The following is a 25,117-nucleotide window of genomic DNA, read 5'->3' as shown; positions in this document are numbered from 1 at the left end:
GACTTGAATGCAACGTCTTTTGAAATATGCCATGAATGACTCCAAGTAATATCTCTAAAATGAGCAAATGCACATCGGAAGATTTCTTTAATACCTGAGAATAAACATGCTTTAAAGTGTCAACCAAAAAGTTGGTGAGTTCATTAGTTTATCATAATCGATCATTTCCATAATTTTAATAAACCACAAGATTTTCATATTTATAAACAAAATCCTCAAGTAGAATCCTCTCGTCTACATTAAGGTAAAATTATTCATATGGTGAACCCCAGGTAACCGACATTAACAAGATGCATATAGAATATCCCCAAAACAGAATCCTTTCATCTGTATAATATTAAGTCGAAGTACTAAAGCACCCGTACCTCGGATGGGGGTTGTTAGGCCCATAGATCTATCTTTAGAATTCGCGTCAATTAGGGGTACTGTTCCCTAATTCTTAGATTACCAAGCTAAAATGGGCATATTCGGCTTCGATCCATTCAACCATATAATGTAGTTTTGATTACTTGTGTCTATTTCGTAAAATAATTATAAAAGCACATGTATTCTCAGTACCAAAAATATATATTGCAAAAGCATTTAAAAAGGGAGTAATGAAACTCACTATACAGTATTTCGTAGTAAAAATACATATGTCGTCATTGAACAAGTGCAAGGTTGGCCTCGAATTCACGAACCTAAATTAAGTATATATATATTTATATGTTGGTCAATATCTGTCTAACAATTTAGGTTAAGTCATAGTGTATCACAATCCTAATGCTCGAGACTACTATGCAAAAGTCAACAAAAGTCAATTTGACTCAAAATGATTTCCAAAATTTATACATGATTATTATATAATTTAAATATAGTCGTTTTATATTTTTTAAATATTTTTAACAGGTTTATTAGAGTAAATAATATAATTCATTTATTAATAAATAAAATTTAATATTAAAATTTATATAATAAAAAATATACTTTTATATATCTTAAGTAATAAAATTTATAAAGTTCATTTAATATCATAAAAATAATATGATAGGTATTATTAATGTAATTATTTTACACGTAGAAAAAATATCTTAGTTTTACATGTTTATTTGATAAAATAATATCGATAATAATAATAGTAAGTAAAAGTTGTATTATTTTGTAATAATAATTATTATTATTCTACTAATAATAATAACAATATTTATATTTACGAAAAATGGTATTATGATAAAATGATAATTCTTATTAATAATAATAATGAAATTTTATATTAACAATGATATTCCTATTAAAAATAATAATTTTTATAAAAATGATAGTTTTAATATTAATAATACTTTTAATAATAATAGTGTTAAAAATAATGAAAAACGATAATTTTATCTAAATCAATATCTTACGATATTTTAAATTTCATCATGATACCCATACTCATTATTTCCAAATCGATTCGTTTAATAGCTTTTAATCGTCTTTTATATAGCGTTCATATTAATGATAATAATAGTAATCATAATAATTAGGTGTTACTAATATTAGTTTTAATTACAATAATACTAATATTAATAAATATTATGATAATATTAATGATAATACTAATGACTATTTTAATGATAATAATAATAATAATACTAATTATAACTTTAACAATAATAACGATAGTAAAAGTAACAATTTATAATGATAATACCTTTTATTGATAATGATAATAATAATAATAATAATAATAATAATAATAATAATAATAATAATAATAATAATAATAATAATAATAATTAGATAAAAACTATAACGACGATAATAATAAATTTTTTTTATAATAATACAAAAATTCAATTGACTATAACTTCTAATCCTTTCATCGAAACCATTCGATATCTAAATGAAAAGTTCTTAATTTTTCTCTAGCTTTCCAACGACATGCATATCTTATACCTTATCTCAACCACATATGTAACTAGTTCATAATCTATCGTCAACTATTTAACGACAATATTAAATATACAAGCATGCATAATCCTATATACTCGAGCACTAGTCAGGGATACACTATTAATATATAAAAGTTAAGTTATGAGTGCTCACGTATCAATATTGAGATTCAATATTGCAGGAAAGGTACGTAGACGCAACGGAGACGATAAACACTAGATCGACCTCACGAGCATACCCCCGAACATTACCCATCACCTCCATAGATATAACCCATAATTTCCTTAGCCCTATCCCACTCGAAAAACCCGTCTTGAAATAATTCGCTCATGACCTCGTCGTAGTATTTTATGTATAATATTACTAATAATATTACTCTTAGTGATAATAATTAGATTAATAAAAATATTAATTCTACTAATAATATTTATAATATAAATATATGTGTGTATATTGTGAGAGATAGATAGAGTGAACACTGGAACCAGGATCGGGTTGATTTTATAGATGTATCCTACCACCGACACTCATGCGATCGTATGAGTGTCTAGTATCAAATTCATGCGAGCGCATGACACAACATGGCACACGGTTTTGTTTCTTAATCAACAACGTGTTTTATTAATTATTATAATATAAATATTATTTAATCTATAGAATTAATTAAATATTATATTATATTCTCGTGCATAGTTGATTTGTAATTTTAGCACCGATGAATTGTTCGTTGACGCTCGACTTACGTGCCAGTTCCGGTTTTTCGAACGTCCTTTCGTACGCTTAGAAAACTTGTACTTTACGTTTCGCGACATGTACCTTTATCAATAATTAGACTTAAATCATTAGTAAACTATATTACATGAAGTGTAACTTATGCATTTGAGTGTTTTTGTGACGACCCGGAAATTTTCGACCAAATTTAAACTTAATCTTTATATGTTTTCGACATGATAAGCAAAGTCTGTAATGTTGAAGTCTTAAAAATTTTGAACTGTTTCATATATTCAATTGACCTTCGACCAGTCTCGAAGATTTACGAACCATTATTTGTTAATAAATGTGTATACATATAAAAATAAAAATAAATATATGTATAGAGTATATTAACTATATTTAATGATTGTAATACTCGTTGGACGTTTTGATTATTATTTAGAGAAGTTTAATTCAAACTTATATGATTTTAAAATAAACGGTGATCCGAAAATGAGTTCTATAAATTATAGACTTATTAAAAATGTATTTAGGAGCTGTTTATTAAATTTTAGAACTTCTTATATTTCACCCATAAATGAGAGGGACATTTGATGTAATTTTTATTTAACAAATTAATGATTGAATTTTATACCATAGTGACCAAAATAAATAAATATAGTTAATTTAAAAATATGGGATTTTTCTGAACACTTTTACCCACCACTAATTAACAACGGAGTACGATGTCACTCTCCGTGAGAACTGTCGATAGAAAAATGAGGTTGCTTAACTGTTTTAAAAACTCCATTTCATTTCTACACGTTTGTAATATATTATTATTATAATTACTATTTGGGTTACTGTGCTTACTTTGGATTCTGGATTAGTTTGTTACCTATCATTTGTCTAAACATGTAAGTGGGATGATTATTAATATTCTCTAACTGTTAATGCACGAATCATAATATGTAATTATACTGTACTTGATTGTGTAGAGACCCGTCCTAATCCATCTGGACGAAGTCCATATCGATTACAAACGATTCACAATAGTTGATTACATCGCGAGGTACTTGACCTCTATATGATACATTTTACAAACATTGCATTCGTTTTTGAAAAGACAATCTTTCATTACATCGAAAGTTGACGGCATGCATACCATTTCATAATATATCCAACTATACTTGACTTAATAATAATCTTGATGAACTCAACGACTCGAATGCAACGTTTTTTGAAATATGTCATGAATGACTCCAAGTAATATCTCTAAAATGAGCAAATGCACAGCGGAAGATTTCTTTCATACCTGAGAATAAACATGCTTTAAAGTGTCAACCGAAAGGTTGGTGAGTTCATTAGTTTAACATAAATAATCATTTCCATCATTTTAATAGACCACAAGAATTTCATTTCCAGTTCTCATAAATATACGTCCCATGCATAGAGACAAAAATCATTCGTATGGTGAACACCTGGTAACCGACATTAACAAGATGCATATAAGAATATCCCCTATCATTCCAGGAAATCCTTCGGATATGATATAAAACAACATCGAAGTACTAAAGCATCCGCTCCAACGGATGGGGTTCGTTAGGCCCAATAGATCTATCTTTAGGATTCACGTCAATTAGTAGATCGGTTTACTAATTCTTAGGTTACCAAGCAAAAGGGGCATATTCGGCTTCGATCATTCACCCATATAATGTAGTTTCGATTACTTGTGTCTATTTCGTAAAACATTTATAAAAATTTCGCATGTATTCTCAGCCCAAAAATATAAAGGGTAAAAAGGCAAATGAAACTCACCTAATGTATTTTGTAGTAAAAATACATATGACGACATTAAACAATGTAGGGTTGGCCTTGGATTCACGAACCTATATCATATATATATATGTATATATATATATATATATATATATATATATATATATATATATATATATATATATATATATATATATATATATATATATATATATATATATATATATATTAATACATATACTCATAATCGAACAACTATGTATATTATTAGTAATATAAGTTTTAATATCAATAACCTATATGCTTCATTATATTCATTTTATTTATTTTAATAACTAAGATATTAATATTGTTTACTTTTGTGTATTAAATATATTGTTATATGAATATTAATTGTTAGTTAATTTAATGAAAATATTAAGGTATGGGTAATAATACTATTAGATGTAATAATAATAATAATAATGCAAATTTTATATAATAAGATAAGTTTAATAATATTTATAATGTTAATGATAATGATACTACTTAGTTTTTAATAAAATTATAATAATGATACTTATAATGTTAATAATAATGATTACCTCTAATATTAATGATAACGGTAATAATACTGATATTAATAATAACTATAAAAATAACCATTTTGTTACTAAAGATAATAATTTTAGTAGTAGTTCATTAAATGATACTTATGTTATTAATAATAATAATAATAATAATAATGATAATAACTTGATACTAATACTAATATTAATGATAATAATAATATTTTGCGTTATTTTCGTAATAACAATATTCCTAATAATCATATTCATAATAATCACGCTTATATTAATGATAATAATAATACTATTAATACTTGATGATATTACATAATAATAACTAAAATGATAATAATAACAATAATCTTATTAATCACATTAATACTAATTATAATAATATAATATTCATAATAATACTAATAACAATGATATTAATATATAATGATATTAACTCTATTAATAATAATAATTTGAATTTATAATAGTAATTATAGCAATTAACATAACAATAATAATAACTAATAATAATAATAAGAATCAAATTGAAAATTGAAATCTACCTCCAATATTAGGAATAAAAAGAAATGCCTCAGCTGGGTCTTGAACCCGTGACCTCTCGATCCCCGACAACACTCCCAAACTATCACACTATCTGTTGTTTTTCTGATTATTACTCCACCTAAATCTATATATCTAAATCTATCTGCGTGGTTTTCTTCTTCTTCCTCAACAACGAATTACGACAGAATTAAATCCATTAATCAAACATAAATACGGAATCATTTTTAGGATATGAAATTGATAAATAACGATTTATAATTGTGGTTTTAAAAGAAAGGGGAACGAAGAAGAAAAAAAAAAAAAAAAAAAAAAACCAAAACAGTCCATGGCCTGTTACGCGAAGAAGAATAAAAAACTCAACATTTGACTTCAAAAACTAATTGGTTTTAGCCCATGATTCCTACATGAATTAGGTAGGGAATCATTCCTCAAACCTTCTGAGATTATCAATTGAACTTGAAGTATAAACACAGACTCGAATTTCTTCATGAACTCGAAGTTTGACTTTTTAAACCAAAACATTTACTCCAAAATTCGAAATCATTATTAGGAATTAAGAGCTCAAACTTTGCAGATAGTTTAAGTAGGAGATTTAAAATACAATTGTGTTTTTACATTTTTGAAATTTATTAGGATTCGTGGTTTTGATAAAAGAGATAAAGAACATAGTCGCCAGGTACTTATTTGTTTTAATTATTGACTTGTTGTGACAATTAAATTGATTTGAGTCATTGAATGAATTATACTACTCATAATTGATCCTATATCGTTGTGTAAGGAATGTGGATGGGGACGTATAACAAGTTCTGACATCGGATTAACAAACGAACAAACAGGAGCAGGAAAAGAAATAAGTCTTGATATTGATTTGTACTGCATTCCCTATTTAATTGTGATTTGAATTGATACTGTAATCTGGTTTGGAGACATAAACAAAGTTTTACACCCAATCTGATAACGATGTGTAACAGAATACACAGGTATGCGTATATATAACCGTATATATCTATAAATCGGTATTTGTTTATGTAATTATTTATATAAATCTGTATATTATATATGTATATTTATCTGAATATGAATTACCTGTATTTTTATAACTTATAATAAATCTGTATCTGATTCTGCATTTTTAAACTTAATTTCAGTATTAAATAATATGTTAATAAATTATAATGTTGTTAATAATTTAGTAAAAATAATAATAGATTTAACAATAAAGATATTAATAATAATAATATCAATATAATACTAATAAAAAAAATAATCATATTAATAACTTAAATCATTATTATAATAATGATAATTTAGTAACAACAATATAAATAATAATATTAGAAATTTTATCACATTATTTGTATCAAGTATCGTATCTAATAATATTAATAATGCTGATATTAATATTAACATGAATATTATACAATAACGAAGTAATGATAATTATATTAGTATAACAACTATATTCTTCTTGAAACCACATTTAATATATATATTACCATTCATTAACCATGTAAATATTTAATAATTATATATTACATTTTAAGATAATATTCATTGAATATTTAATGTGCATGTATTTTATATATTACAATATAATCATATTTATAAATAGAAATCTATGTATTCAAAATAATAAATTTTAGTTAGTTAAAGTTATCTCTCATATTAACTAAATTACATAATAGTTCGTTTGATATATAGTTATTTATTTATATTTACATTTCTGTTTACAATAATAGGTTCGTGAATCGTCGAAACTAGTCAAAAGGTCAATTGATTATATGAACATAGTTCCAAAGTTTTCGAGACTCAACATTACAGACTTTGCTTATCGTGTCGGAAACATATAAAGATTAAGTTTAAATTTGGTCGAAAATTCCCAGGTCGTCACAGTACCTACCCGTTAAAGAAATTTCGTCCCGAAATTTGAGTGAAATGGTCATGGCTGACAATAAGTATGTTTTCATGACTCGTATGAGCTGATGAATAGCGTTTTATTATCATTGAGTAATATAGATAAAACAATTCGAATATGTGAACATTACGAGTGAAGTTATCACAAAAGAGTGAAATGAGTAAATACAAGTTTGTCTTAACCAGTGACATAGTCACGGTTGATTTCAGAGAATAAGGTGCGTCTTAACTTTTGACGTTGTCTTGGTTGAATTCCGGAATTCAAGGGATTTAAGAAAATCTTCGAAATCTAAAAGATTTGGTTCTTCGACGAGTAAGGAAATTAAGATCTCTATAATTAAATACGGTGACCTGCCTCGATTACTCTGTCTGATATTTCCATTATAAATTAAACTCTTCCGTTCCATTATTCTCACCATTCCTATACTTTCTTTCTTAATTCATACATCCAAAAGATTATGAAAATGCTTCAGTTCTAATCCTTGATATTTTCCTAATTTTCATTTCTGTCATCCTTCTTTTCAATCTTCCACCACAAAATCTGTTTACTCATACTATTACCTTGGGGTGATACTATTCTTAATTCTTCCGTGTCTTTATATTGCTATTCGTATTAATATCCAAGATTTGTAATCTCCGTGTTGTTATTGGGCTTTATATTTTCTCTTATATTTTGGAGCTCTTTGCCTTTTCATTCTCTTCTCGACCTCTAGTAAAGCGAGTAACGGTCCAAAATTCGTGAGTATAGAGTTTTCGAATGAACTTCATGTTCTAAACAAGAAAGAACGTAATAGCACGATTTGATTTGTCAAATTATCAGAATCACTGAGAATAGAACTATCAAGGAAATATGTTCTTGATATGTTTGGAGATTAGGTAGAATGTAAGAGTCATGTAGAATAGTACATGATGATGTTATGATTCTGTGAATCATCACGTTCCATTAGAAACTCATCATGACTTACTGTAATATAATCACGTTGATCAAGTGTCATTATATTATACTAACTCATGCATCAGTTCCCAACACTACTTTAAAAACATTCATAATTTAAGTTCGAATTTTGCAGAATTTAGAAACTAAAATAGTTTCCTTTTATGATATATCACAGATAGCGCGGAGAGATAATTAATATCGAATGAGAATATTTATGAAGATATCTTAAGAAATATTGAGGATATTAATAATGAAAGATACGATAATATCTTAGAATTTTTGAATCAAATTGTGATGAAGAAATTCATTCACAATGATTTAGAGCGATTAAGGAGCAAGGTATTCGTTAAAGATTTCATCAGAAACAGAATCATCAGGATTCTTTTATATATAAGTTTAGTCCTTGTTCAGAGTCTCTTTCATGATTTGCTCAATTCATTTTTCAGTATTAAAATCTTTGAGCTTTTCCAACACACCATTCTTTATCATCAACTTTTGACTGTTAAGGCAGTCTTCAGTTTTCACTGCTTCATCAGTTTTTTTCAAAACTCGTAGATCTGATTCGTAAGCTAGAGTGCTTTTCAGGAATTCAGAGATTCCGAATTGAAATTCATTAGTTTATAATATATACGTTATATATAGATATATAACTGTTGACGTAAGAACGATGCAAAATTCGAGAGTTAATGATTTATGCTTCTCGATATTTGGTGTGGTAACTATCGTTACCAGATGTCGATGAGTACATGATAGGGTTTTAATGATCAATGTACTGATTCTTCGAAAAGTCAAAGATCAATGAAGTTGTTGATAATTTTACTGCTAATGTGGTGGGATATAAACAGTTCTCCGGTAACGATGACGAAAGGTAGACTTATATAACAAAGTTATAATAAGACTTATTTGAATGAAAGGTCGATGTTAATTTGCTGGAGCTGTGACAAAATTGGCTAATTTGAAAAGGAATTGCATTGTTATGTTTGGAAATAACAATGCCAAAGGAGCTAGCACAGATACGTGTTAAACGTTTTACTCAGCATCTGAGTGTTTTCAGGTGCATAACTATATGCATCGATCTTTTCTTCCGTAAATGAAGTGCGGTTGGTTTATCCTCTCGATTGAGGTGTTTTCAAGAATCATGAAAGATTTGAACGCATATTGTAATCGTCAAGATACAAATGAAGTTTAGGATGAAATCAAGTGGCAAACTTGAAGAAATATTTAGTTTCATATGTTATAATCAATATTTTAATTCATTTTAATTGTCCAATATTATTAGTCCACAGTCGATAGTCCACAGTTAATAGTACAATAATTCATATATAATTTAATATATAATATTCGAATTAATTAATACGTATTTTGACCCGTGTACATGTCTCAGACTCGATCACAACTCAAACTATATATATTATTGTAGAATCAACCTCAACCCTGTATAGCTAACTCCAGCATCACTGCATATAGAGTGTGTATGGTTATTCCAAATAATATATATAGATGCGTCGATATGATATGTCAAAACCTTGTATACGTGTCCCGATATTTAAAGTGCGTAAAAATAAATAACAGAAATTAAATGATGATAAATAAAGTGCGTAAAGTAATTAACAGAAATTAAATGACGATAAATAAAGTGCGTAAAGTAAATAACAGAAATTAAATGACGATAAATAAAATTATGAGAATGTAAATTGCGAGAATTAAATTGCGATAAATAAAATGTAATCAGTTAGCTAGGAACAATTAGCTTGGAACAGTTAGCGTGGATTCTTAACAAAATTTCTCATAGTTAATTTGTTTGTTTCTAACAAATTTTATGTTGTCAAATGTTTTCTTCACTATGCCACTTTTTGGATTCTGATAAATTAAAATCCAAATATGAAATTGGATGAAAATGGTTATTATGTGGTGAACGAATTTGTATATCGGTGGATGTAAGTAGGATAGTAAACGACTGTTGAATCAGCTTCGAAGAATGTACAGTGTAACTTATTAATGTGAAATCTGAATATTCCTCGGGTATTACCTACCCTTTAAAATATTTTCACCATTAACAGTTTGTACAAAAGAAATTTTTTTAATTACAATTTTTATGAAAATATACTTACATATATATTTTCTTCATATGTAATCATGGATTTAATGAGTTAATATGATATTAATCTCATTTGATTTATCGTTAGAATTAGAATAGATAATCTCCAAAACTTTAGAGATTACTTAATCGTCATGTCGAACGGGGATAAATGATGTAGAACATCATGTAGAACGATGATTATGCTTGAGGTACAGAATGAGATGTTGAGGCATGGATTGTTGATGATACTGATGCTATTACTGATGGTACTGTTGGTGCCGGTGATGTTTCTGAAGCTGGTAAATTTTGCACCATATTCTCCTAATTGATTACTCGAGCACGAAGTTCGTTGACTTATTCTATTATTCCGGGATGATTGTCGGTCGGAACGAGCGGATGAATAAGGTTTAGAATTTTAGATAAAATATAATCGTGTTGAGATATTCGGGAAATGGGGGTGAAAATGGTGTTTCGGACTGATTCGCCGGTAAGTGCTTCAGGTTCATCGCCAAGAGGTAAATTCGGTTGGTGAAAAGGATAGCCTTCTTCGCGTCTCCATTGATTAAATCGACTACAAACCCATCAGATCAATTGGGGATGAATGATTGATTGATTCATTCTGGTGACACAGCTTTCGGAGCTTAGGTGAATATCCATGTCGGAATAGCTGTCGGAATAACTATCGGAATAACTATCGGAATCTGAGGGACTCGAACTGGTGGAGGGATTCATCTGGTACGATCAGATGAAGGATTTTCGATAAGAAATAGATTATAGGATGTAGATTAGTACCCTGCAATACATAATTTACATATGCATATATAATACTAAAATCCCATAAGTTACGGAGGAATCTACGGAAGCTGTCAGGTAAAGGTAACAATAACAGATACGCTAAGATATGAATTTATCTATATACTGTCTATGCAATAGAGGCAGTAAGACGTGTCTAGACTTAGGAATGATAGGCAGGTAATTTCCTAAGGATGATAAGTAGATGATTTTCGACATGAAATGATAAGCAAAACTTTTGACATGCAGACACGGTCGAAGTCCAGATCCACTAATGCATCTAAACAACTATCAGTTAGACACACTAATGCAAGACCTGGTTCGCTAAGACCACCGCTCTGATACCAACTGTAGAGACCCGTCCTAATCCATCTGGACGAAGTCCATATCGATTACAAACGATTCACAATAGTTGATTACATCGCGAGTTACTTGACCTCTATATGATACATTTTACAAACATTGCATTCGATTTTGAAAAGACAATCTTTCATTACATCGAAAGTTGACGGCATGCATACCATTTCATAATATATCCAACTATACTTGACTTAATAATAATCTTGATGAACTCAACGACTCGAATGCAACGTCTTTTGAAATATGTCATGAATGACTCCAAGTAATATCTCTAAAATGAGCAAATGCACAACGGAAGATTTCTTTCATACCTGAGAATAAACATGCTTTAAAGTGTCAACCGAAAGGTTGGTGAGATCATTAGTTTAACATAAATAATCATTTCCAGCATTTTAATAGACCACAAGAATTTCATTTTCAGTTCTCATAAATATACGTCCCATGCATAGAGACAAAAGTCATTCATATGGTGAACACCTGGTAACCGACATTAACAAGATGCATATAAGAATATCCCCTATCATTCCGGGAAATCCTTCGAACATGATATAAAACAACATCGAAGTACTAAAGCATCCACTCCAACGGATGGGGTTCGTTAGGTCCAATAGATCTATCTTTAGGATTGGCGTCAATTAGTAGATCGGTTTACTAATTGTTAGGTTACCAAGCAAAAGGGGCATATTCGGCTTCGATCATTCACCCATATAATGTAGTTTTGATTACTTGTGTCTATTTCGTAAAACATTTATAAAAATTTCGCATGTATTCTCAGCCCAAAAATATAAAGGGTAAAAAGGCAAATGAAACTCACCTAATGTATTTTGTAGTAAAAATACATATGACGACATTAAACAATGTTGGGTTGACCTCGGATTCACGAACCTATATATATATATATATATATATATATATATATATATATATATATATATATATATATATATATATATATATATATATATATATATATATATATATATATATATATATATATATTAATACATATACTCGTAATCGAACAACTATGTATATTATTAGTAATATAAGTTTTAATATCAATAACCTATATACTTCATTATATTCATTTTATTTATTTTAATAACTAAGATATTAATATAGTCTACTTTTGTGTATTAAATATATTGTTATATGAATATTAATTGTTAGTTAATTTAATGAAAATATTAAGGTATGGGTAATAATACTATTAGATGTAATAATAATAATAATAATGCAAATTTTATATAATATGATAAGTTTAATAATATTTATAATGTTAATGATAATGATTCTACTTAGTTTTTAATAAAATTATAATAATGATACTTATAATGTTAATAATAATGTTTACCTCTAATATTAATGATAACGGTAATAATACTGATATTAATAATAACTATAAAAATAACCATTTTGTTACTAAAGATAATAATTTTAGTAGTAGTTCATTAAATGATACTTATGTTATTAATAATAATAATAATGATGATGATGATAATAACTTGATACTAATACTAATATTAATGATAATAATAATATTTTGCGTTATTTTCGTAATAACAATATTCCTAATAATCATATTCATAATAATCATGCTTATATCAATGATAATAATAATACTATTAATACTTGATGATATTACATAATAATAACTAAAATGATAATAATAACAATAATCTTATTAATCACATTAATACTAATTATAATAATATAATATTCATAAAAATACTAATAACAATGATATTAATAATTATATAATGATATTAACTCTATTAATAATAATAATTTGAATTTATAATAGTAATTATAACAATTAACATAACAATAATAATAACTAATAATAATAATAAGAATCAAATTAAAAATTGAAATCTACCTCCAATATTAGGAATAAAAAGAAATGCCTCAGCTGGGTCTTGAACCCGTGACCTCTCAATCCCCGACAACACTCCCAAACCATCACACTATCTGTTGTTTTTCTGATTATTACTCCACCTAAATCTATATATCTAAATCTATTTGCGTGGTTTTCTTCTTCTTCCTCAACAACGAATTACTACAGAATTAAATCCATTAATCAAACATAAATACGGAATCATTTTTAGGATATGAAATTGATAAATAACGATTTATAATTGTGGTTTTAAAAGAAAGGGGAACGAAGAAGAAAAAAAATAAAAAAAATAACCAAAACAGTCCATGGCCTATTACGCGAAGAAGAATAAAAAACTCAACATTTGACTTCGAAAACTAATTGGTTTTAACCCATGATTTCTACATGAATTAGGTAGGGAATCATTCCTCAAACCTTCTGAGATTATCAATTGAACTTGAAGTATAAACACAGACTCGAATTTCTTCATGAACTCGAAGTTTGACTTTTTAAACCAAAACATTGACTTCAAAATTCGAAACCGTTACTTGGAATTAAGAGCTCAAACTTTGCAGATAGTTTAAATAGGAGATTTAAAATACAATTGTGTTTTTACATTTTTGAAATTTATTAGGATTCGTGGTTTTGATAAAAGAGATAAAGAACAGAGTCGCCAGGTACTTATTTGTTTTAATTATTGACTTGTTGTGACAATTGAATTGATTTGAGTCATTGAATGAATTATACTACTCATAATTGATCATATATCGTTGTGTAAGGAATGTGGATGGGGACGTATAACAGGTTCTGACCTCGGATTAACAAACGAACAAACAGGAGTGGGAAAAGAAATAAGTCTTGATATTGATTTGTACTGCATTCCCTATTTAATTGTGATTTGAATTGATACTGTAATCTGGTTTGGAGACATAAACAAAGTTTTACACCCAATCTGATAACGATGTGTAACAGAATACATAGGTATGCGTATATATAACCGTATATATCTATAAATCTATATTTGTTTATGTAATTATTTATATAAATCTGTATATTATATATGTATATTTATCTGAATATGAATTACCTGTATTTTTATAACTTATAATAAATATGTATCTGATTCTGTATTTTTAAACATAATTTAGTATTAAATAATATGTTAATAAATTATAATGTTGTTAATAATTTAGTAAAAATAATAATAGAGTTAACAATAAAGATATTAATAATAATAATATCAATATAATACTAATAAAAAAATAATCATATTAATAACTTAAATCATTATTATAATAATGATAATTTAGTAACAACAATATAAATTATAATAGTACTTATATTATTTATGATAATAATAATATTGGAAATTTTATCACATTATTTGTATCAAGTTTCTTATCTAATAATATTAATAATGCTGATATTAATATTAACATGAATATTATGCAATAACGAAGTAATGATAATTATATTAGTATAACAACTATATTCTTCCTGAAACCACATTTAATATATATATTACAATTCATTAACCATGTAAATATTTAATAATTATATATTACATTTTATGATAATATTCATTGAATATTTAATGTGCATGTATTTTATATATTACAATATAATCATATTTATAAATAGAAATCATATATAAATTTATATATAAATACATCTATATGTACAATTATGTTTTAAATACAAAGTAGATAATTAATTATATAACTTAGACAATTAAACTTATAGTATAACATTATACATGTAATACTTTGATAACGGTGACAATTATATTTGAAACCGTTTATATCTAATATACTCTATGTATTCAAAATAATAAATTTTAGTTAGTTAAAGTTATCTCTCATATTAACTAAATTACATAATAGTTCGTTTGATATATAGTTATTTATTTATATTTACATTTCTGTTTACAATTATAGGTTCGTGAATCATCGAAACTAGTCAAAAGGTCAATTGAATATATGAACATAGTTCCAAAGTTTTCGAGACTCAACATTACAGACTTTTCTTATCGTGTGGGAAACATATAAAGATTAAGTTTAAATTTGGTCGGAAATTCCCAGGTCGTCACATATTGGTGATTGCTTGATTGGTAATTATGCCTTTTCAATATCACTTATTTTATATATACAATTATATATACCACATGCACGAGAAGTTTATGAGTAAACCCACAAACATTTGTGCTCCTTCTTCTTCTACCTCACTCACAACCTCAACCTTCTTCCACCCTCAATTTCTACCACAAACCATCGACCACTTTATCCTACTACTATATTCGGTTTAGCTGTTGTGAATTACTACCATAAAAATAACCACCACCTTTGTTAATCACCACAATACCCACCACCTTACCTCTTTTTCTAGTCTTGTTCGACAGTCTCCATAAAACCCACTTACATGATTATCATCCTAACCAAGACCACCAGTTGAACCATGCAACTTACTAAGATCCGATATTTTTGTTTCTTGTTTAAATTCGAATACTCATCACCAAATAAACCAACCATCCATCTATTTCTAATTCTACGTGTTCTATTTCTGTTCTAATTGCCACCCTTGTAACATTCGGCTACTACCACCATTTGTGTTGGACTATTCGATGACAACCATACACTACCTCATAACCACCATGGTGAACCACTACCACCTACGCCCAACACCACAACTTCCAAGACTAACACTATAGATTACCACCATCTTTCACCATACAACACCCACTTCAACATTAACCCATGATCACCATAACTTTCACCCTTCACTACTACCCTAACCTTCACCACCACCTTTCCTTTCTTTTATTTTTTTGTTTTATATCATAAACACGATCACCACCGGGAGTCCAAAACTGCAACTCGATCTCTTCCACTCTATCACCACCACTACCACCCAAGAAACCTGCTTGAAACTGCTGCTGTAAATGTTTATATCTTCGATCATTTCGAATAGTAGGCTACTACTGTAGCTACTGCTACGAGTGTCTACTCTGCAGCTGCTTTTATGCAGTTGCTGCTTCGTTTTCTGTTTCTAAAATAATGAAACTCGATGATATTAATATTTTGGTGATATTAGTTATTAACCTTGAGGAATTAATAAAGTTTAAAGGTGATAATAACCTTGGTGGTAATGGATGTTGATGTCATGGTGATACTAGCAGCTTCGTTATTTTATCCCTATTCTGTTTCTTTTTCTATTAAAAATACAATGAGTGGTAATGATAATACTTGTGATGATTTCACGTATTCTTTTTTTTTCTTTTACAATTGTAGCAGACAAACACCAAACCCACTCAAATGATAAAGTGCCAACAACTATCATTTCTTTTGCTAGTGGGATGTTTTAAAAAAATAAAAATAAATAATGGAATGCAAGATTCCGTTTGCTGTTGTATCTAAACCGAACTCCATACCATGTCATATAATTGGGCCGTAAACTGTTGGGCTCCCTTTAAACTAGAAACGGACTATTTTTGGTTGGACTTCTATTGGGCTGTGATTCATATTGGGATGTAATTCAGTCCCTTTTCTTTTCGGTTAGACTAGAACAAGGACTATGATGGTGATGAATATGACGATAAATGAGAATAAAGGTTATGATGAGATGATTCGAATAATTTAGATGATGATCATAATGATAACAAAGTATGATGATGACATAAGTGATGATAGTATGATGATATATTGATGATGATAAAAATGAGAATGGTTGTCGAGTGCTTTGGTGGAAGAAAATGAAAACGGAAATTTAAGTTAAAAGGAATTAAAATCCTGATAATAACAGAAAAGTATAAGCAGGTGAGTGGTTAAGGGATGTCAGCGGGCTAGCGGGACGTCGCGGGTTCAAACCCGGACTTGGGCATTTTTTGAAGGACTACTTCTTGGAGGTAGTTTACTTATTATTATTATTATTATTATTATTATTATTATTATTATTATTATTATTATTATTATTATTATTATTATTATTATTATTATTATTATTATTATTATTATAATTATTATTATTATTATTATTATTATTATTATTATTATTATTATTATTATATTATTATTATTATATTATTATTATTATTATTATTATTATTATTATTATTATCATTATTATTATTATTATCATTATTATTATTATTATTATTATTATTATTATTATTATTAATTTTAATTAAAATGTTAAGGTTAGTTTTAAAAATAAAATTTAGGATTAAGTTATGATTTAAAATAGGTTAATGATAATTATGATTATTAAGAAAAGGTATGATTAAGTTTATGACAAATACCTAGGATTATTTCTAAAATTTTTTAATATCATTATTATTAAAACTATTATTATTATTATTATTATTATTATTATTATTATTATTATTATTATTTTTTTTTTTATCATTATTAATTTATTATCCCTATTATTATTATTATTATTTTTAACATTTATATTATTATTTTTAACATTATTATTATTAGTATTATTAATATATCAAATAAAGATTTTCTATATAAAAATATATATTATTAACATAAAGCATAACTATATTAATATTTTTGTAATAAATATTAATTATCTATTTAATGTATATAAAATAAATATAGTTAATTGAGTTATTAATGAAACGTACAAGTTACTAAAATAACAATTAATAATAATACCTAAATTGGTTCGATTACCATTATACGTGTTAATATATATATATATACTTGATATAGGTTCGTGAATCCGAGGCCACCCCTGCATTGTTCAGTTCAGTCTAACGAATATTTTTACTACAAAATATTGTAGAGTGAGTTTCATTTTCTCCCTTTTTAAATGCTTTTGAAATATATATTTTTGGGACTGAGAATACATGCACTGCTTTTATAAATGTTTTACGAAATAGACACAAGTAATCGAAACTACATTCTATGGTTGGATTATCGATTCGAATATCACCCTTTTTAGTCTGGTAATCTAAGAATTAGGGAACAGAAACCCTAATTGACGCGAATCCTAAAGATAGATCTATTGGGCCTAACAAACCCCATCCGGGATACAGATGCTTTAGTACTTCGATTTTATCATGTCCGATGAGAGTCCATGAATGATGGGGATATTCTAGACGGGTTTTGTTAATGTCGATTACCAGGTGTTCACCATATGAATGATTTTTATCTCTATGCAGTTTGTGTGAAATGCCTGATATGAGATGATGTTTATAAAAAATGAAATCTTGTGGTCTATTAAAATGATGGAAATGAATGATTACGATAAACTAATGAACTCACCAACCTTTTGGTTGACACTTGAAAGCATGTTTATTCTCAGGTTTGAAAGAAATCTTCTGCTGTGCATTTTCTCACTTCAGAGATATTACTTGGAGTCATTCATGACATATTTCAAAAGACGTTGCATTTGAGTCGTTGAGTTCATCAAGATTATTATTAAGTCAATTATAGTTGGATATATTATGAAATGGTATGCATGCCGTCAACTTTAGATGTAATGAAAGTTTTTCTTTTAAAAACGAATGCAATGTTTGTAAAATGTATCATATAGAGGTCAAGTACCTCGCGATGTAACCAAATGTAATGTATTCGTCCAGATGGATTAGGACGGGTCGTTATAGTTTTGGTCAGTTGCTTCTATAAATCAACGTCTCATTGTTTACCAAAATGTATTATTTTAAATCGAACCGTTTTATGAGTAAATATGTATATTTATATTTTCATTTAGAATTATAAATTTATACATAGTATACATGTTTGTAATATTTATCTAATAATAAAATTTTTAGTTTTTCCAAAATAATCATATTTCAAAGATTATTATATATAATCATTTAAATAATAGAATTTACTATGTCGTATTACATTTACGTTCTTGAAACGCTACATATATATATTTATAATATAAAGCTTAAATTCTTCTAATTCTATAAAATCAATTTATCCTTATAAAATAATAGATTATAATAATTCAGTTTTTGAAATCGTTTTCTCATATTTGAAAATAGGTCAGTCGAATATTATGAAATCCAATTCTCTACTAACTTTTGTCTAACGTTCGTCAATTGACACATTTGTTCTTACATGTAAATCACTTTACCAAATATTCCGAATACCGCTAAAAGGAAAGGTTTCTTAAATCAAAGTGGACCTCATAACAGAGATTCGTAATCGTACAATAAATCTGATAAATAAATCATTTGATATTATTTTCTAATTTCATCGATAACCATATTAAATATATTTTGAAACAAATACGTTCATGTAAAGTATTATACAGTTAATGTTTTCAAGTTATAATATATATACACATATACATATATAATCATAACTGTTCATATAATGGTTCGTGAATCATTAAAATTTGGTCGAGGTTAAATGAATGTATGAACATAGTTTAAAATCTTTGAGATTCAAGTTAACAAACTTTTCTTATCGTGTCAGAATAATATAAAGATAAAGTTTAGATTTGGTCAGAAATTTTCGGGTTGTCACAGTACCTACCCGTTAAAGAAATTTCGTCCCGAAATTTGATTGGGGTGGTCATGGCTGACAATAAGTATTTTTTCATGACGCATAAAGTTGATAAATAGAATTTTATTATCACTGAGTAATTTGGATCAAATAATTCGATTATTCGAAGTGTATGAGTGAAGCTATCGTAAAAGGGTGAGATGAGAAATTAGAGATTTGCCTTATCTTTTGACGTCATCACGGTTGATCTCTGGATTAAAAAAAAATCTTTGCAATCTATATAGGATTTGATTCTTCGGTGATTAAGGAAATTATGATCCCCTTCGATTTAATGCGATAATCCATCTCGATCTCTCCGTCGGATAATTCACTATAAATCTACCTCCTTCTTTTCCTTACAACTCACACCTTATATTCTTTCTCCCTCAACTCGTATTTTAAAGTATTCGTCAATATGCTTCATCAATTCTGGATATACTTCACACTTTCATATCTGTCATTCTCCTTTTTCATCTGCCGCCGGAAGAATCTATTTACTTCTAATATACTCTTGGTTTTATAGTGTTTTTAGTTCTCTCGTGTCTTTATATTGATATATGCATCGATATATACGGTTTGTAATTTCTGGTTTGTTGTTGGATTTTATATCTTCCCTTATACTTCGATGTCCCTGCTTCTGTCTCCCATAATCATTGTCATCCCCAGTAATTGCTCCCTTTATTTGTTGCAATTTATACCCCAATTTCTGTTTCGGAGCTTTGTCCTTTCGTTTCTTCTTCTTGTGATTAAGCACCGCTTGTAATGGTCCAGAATTCGCAGATATGAATTTTGAAATGAACATAGTTAATATTCTAAGAAGAAAATTGTAATTGCACGATCTTGATTTGTCAAATTACCAGAATATCCTGGAAAAGACCGAATCATCAAGAAAATATTTCTTGATATTTTTAGAGGTTAAATAGAATACAATAGTCGTGTAACATGGCACATGATGACATTATGATCTGTGAATCATCACGTTTCATTTAGAAACTCAGGATGAAATACTGTAATATAATTAAGTTGATCAAGTGTCATTATATTATACTAACTCATGCATCAGCGCCCAACACCACTTCAAAAACATTCATTATTTTAAACTCGAAAGTTTCAGAATTTAGAAACTAAAATAGTTTTTTTATGATGTAATACAGATAGCGCGAAGAGATAAATGATTTCAGATAAGAATAATTATGGAAATATCTACAGAAATATGGAGGATATTTATAATGAAAGATACGATGATATCTTAGAATTTCTAATATCAGAGGATAATGAAGAATATTGTCCGCAAGGGTTTAGAGTCAGGAGTAAGGTATTCGTTAATGACTTCTATAGATACTGAATTATTTGGATTCTTTGAAGGCATGTTTAGTCCTTGTGATTTATCCACAGCCTCTTTCATACTTTGCTCAATCCGTTTTCCAGTTCCAAACCTTCTTTTTTTCTGAGCTTTGCCAGCACACTATTTTTTATCATCAAAATTTTTACTGTTAAGGTCGTTTTGCTGCTTCATCAGCCTTTCGAGAACTAGTTCGTAGTTCAGGGTATTTTTCAGAAACTTCACATTCGAAGTATGTAAGTCCAGGATATAGACGTTAAATGTATAACTGTTGGCGTCGACATGCTGCGAGATTTCAAAATACTGATTGCTAATTCCCAATGAATCGTATGGCAATTCTCGTTACAAGATGCATATAAGTAAATGATGGGGTTTTGATAAATATAATGATTTTTCAGAAAAATCCTAGATCATTACGGTTGCTGATAAGTTTACTGCTAATGTGGTGGAATATAAACGGTTCCCTAGTAACGATGGTGAAAGGACAACATATATATCAAGGTTATAATAAAACTGTTTCGACTGAAAAATCGAAGTTGATTTGCTGGAGCTGTGACAAAACTGGCTACTTTGGAAAGGGATTGAAAGATTATTTTAGCTAATAAATGCCAAAGAGTCTGACACCGATACGTGTCGAATTACGACTTTGGTTTCGAGAGCTTTCCAGGTACATAACTGTGGGTAATATGTGGTTGGATCATCATCTCGATTGCTCATTATTTGAAGTGTCTTCAGGAATTTCGGAGAGTTTGAACACCGATTGTAATTGTTAATATACGTATGATGTTCTAGCACAGTCTTGAAGTCAAAGTATAGCTTGAAAGATATAGGAATCTAAGAGTGATGATACCGGATTATATTTTGAATTGAATTTGGCGATATCAAAATCAGAATATGTAATTGAATTTGAATGAGTATGGTTATTTTGATTTCTAGGGAAGAATGTATATTGTTATGAAAATAGTGAGTATAGTTGATGATTGCTGAATCAGATTCGAAGAATGTAACATATTAATTGTGAATTTATATATCTTTCGGGTATTACGTACCCGTTAAAAAAAATTTCACAATTAATATTTTGTACCGAAGAATTTTATTACAATCTTTATGAAAATATATATATGTATATTTTCTTTAGATGTAACATAGATTTAATGAGTTAATATTAATTTAAACTTATTTGATTTACGGTTGAAACTAGAATTGAGTAATCCCTAAAACTTTTAGAAATCACATAAGTATTTCTTCAATGATTTCAAAAATATGAATCAATACTTTGTTATTTGTTGATGCATGATGTTGGTTTTCGTGAAATTCTTGTGAACTTTGCAAGGTACGAATGATGTTCTTTGAAAAGTTTCGAGTACATCGAAGACGAAAGTGTAAAATCAAACATATATTTGAATAATATACTTGATTTATTATGAGATGGAATTTATTGAATTAAAACAGAGATTGTAGTTAATGATGGTTAAGTCGCTAACGAAGGATGTACATCATAGCATATTAGTAATATGAATTAACCGAGTAGTTAAGATTCACACATAATAGCTTAGTACGGAAAATTTTATTATGGTTTAGAATTATATATATATAAGATATACATATAAATCTTTCAGTGGAAATGAGTTAATACTTCATAAGTCGTTGATACAATAAACTCGTTATTGATTCGTAATGATGTCCACAGTGATTCTTGAACTGACGGGGTTTGTGATGTTATAGGTGCTGCTGATTCTGACGATGCTGATGGCACTGACTATGCTGGTGATGCTAATGTTACTGCTAATGCTGTTGGTAAAACAAGTCTAGCTTGTAAATCACACATCATTCTTGTCAGGGTTTCTATTCTTCCTTCTATCATTTTGGCTCACTCATCTGATTTATGGTTAGGGTTAGAATAGATAATCTCTAAGACTTTAGAGATTACATAATTGCTGCAGAACATTTCTCTAATGAAGTTATGAATCAATACTTCATCGGTTATTGTTGTTGGTACTCCTTGGTATCTTATGATAAGTATGGTGTTGATGCTCGTGGAATAGTTTATGATATTGAAACATGGGATGTGGATGTTGTTGGTGGTGGTAATGGTTCTATTGGCATTGCTGATGGTGGTACTGGTTATGCTGATGGTGCTGCTGCTGGTGTTTGTAACCTTTGCACCATATTCTCCAAAGCCACTACCTGAGCGCGAAGCTCGTTGACTTCTTCTATTACACCAGAGTGGTTGTCGGTTCGGACGAGCGGATAAATAAAATCTAGAATTTGATATAGTATATAATCGTGACGAGATACTATGGAAATGAGAGAGAAAATGGTGTTTCAGATTGGTTCGCCGGTAAGTGCTTCAGATTCTTCGTCAAGAGGGCAATGTGGTGGATGGAAAGGATTACCTTCTTCTTGTCTCCAATGATTGAGGAGGCTACAAACCCATCCCCAATTCATCCGAAATAGATGATGGCTGATTGGTTGATCCATTCCCGTCACACTGCTTTCGGAGCTTGAGTGGGATTCCATTTCGGAATCCGAGGGACTTGAACTTATGACGAACTCCATTTCGTACGATTGAATAAAGGATTTTATGAAATGATTTTTCGGCTATCGGATGGTATCCTAATTACTTAGAATATCTATAAATATAGAGCAAAAGATTTCGTAGATTACAGAGGAATTTACGGAATATTTCTGACAAAGTTTATAGTAACAGATACGCTAAGATATTAGCAAATACGCTAAGATATGAATTTTGTCTATACACTATTCATGCAATCAATGCAGCAAAACGTGTCTACACTAAAAAATGATAAGCAGGTAATTTCCTAAGGATGATAAGTAGGTAATTTTCGACACAAAATGATAAGCAAAACTTTTGACATGCAGACACGGTCGAAGTCCAGACTCACTAATGCATCCTAACGACTATCAGTTAGACACACTAATGCAGACCTGGTTCACTAAGACCACCGCTCTGATACCACATGAAGCGACCCATCCTAATCTATATGGATGAATACAATAACATATGATTACATCACGAGGTATCTGACCTCTATATGATACCTTTTACAAACATTGCATTCGTTTTTAAAAGGTAACCTTTCATTACATCGAAAGATGACAGATATGCATATCATTTCATAATATATCCAAACTATAGATGAATTAATCTATCATCTACTTAATAATGATCTATATTGAACTCAACGACTTGAATGCAACGTCTTTTGAAATATGCCATGAATGACTCCAAGTAATATCTCCAAAATGAGCAAATGCACATCGGAAGATTTCTTTAATACCTGAGAATAAACATGCTTTAAAGTGTCAACTAAAAAGTTGGTGAGTTCATTAGTTTATCATAATCGATCATTTCCATAATTTTAATAAACCACAAGATTTTCATATTTATAAACAAAATCCTCAAGTAGAATCCTCTCGTCTACATTAAGGTAAAATCATTCATATGCTGAACCCCTGGTAACCGACATTAACAAGATGCATATAGAATATCCCCAAAATAGAATCCTTTCATCTGTATAATATTAAGTCGAAGTACTAAAGCATCCGTACCTCGGATGGGGGTTGTTAGGCCCATAGATCTATCTTTAGAATTCGCGTCAATTAGGGGTACTGTTCTCTAATTCTTAGATTACCAAGCTAAAATGGGCATATTCGGCTTCGATCCATTCAACCATATAATGTGGTTTTGATTACTTGTGTCTATTTCGTAAAACATTTATAAAAGCGCATGTATTCTCAGTACCAAAAATATATATTGCAAAAGCATTTAAAAAGGGAGTAATGAAACTCATTAT

Source organism: Rutidosis leptorrhynchoides, chromosome 5 (assembly GCF_046630445.1).
Source record: "Rutidosis leptorrhynchoides isolate AG116_Rl617_1_P2 chromosome 5, CSIRO_AGI_Rlap_v1, whole genome shotgun sequence".
Taxonomy (NCBI): domain Eukaryota; kingdom Viridiplantae; phylum Streptophyta; class Magnoliopsida; order Asterales; family Asteraceae; genus Rutidosis; species Rutidosis leptorrhynchoides.
The sequence above is the reverse complement of the archived record's forward strand: the minus strand, read 5'-3'. Positions refer to the sequence as shown.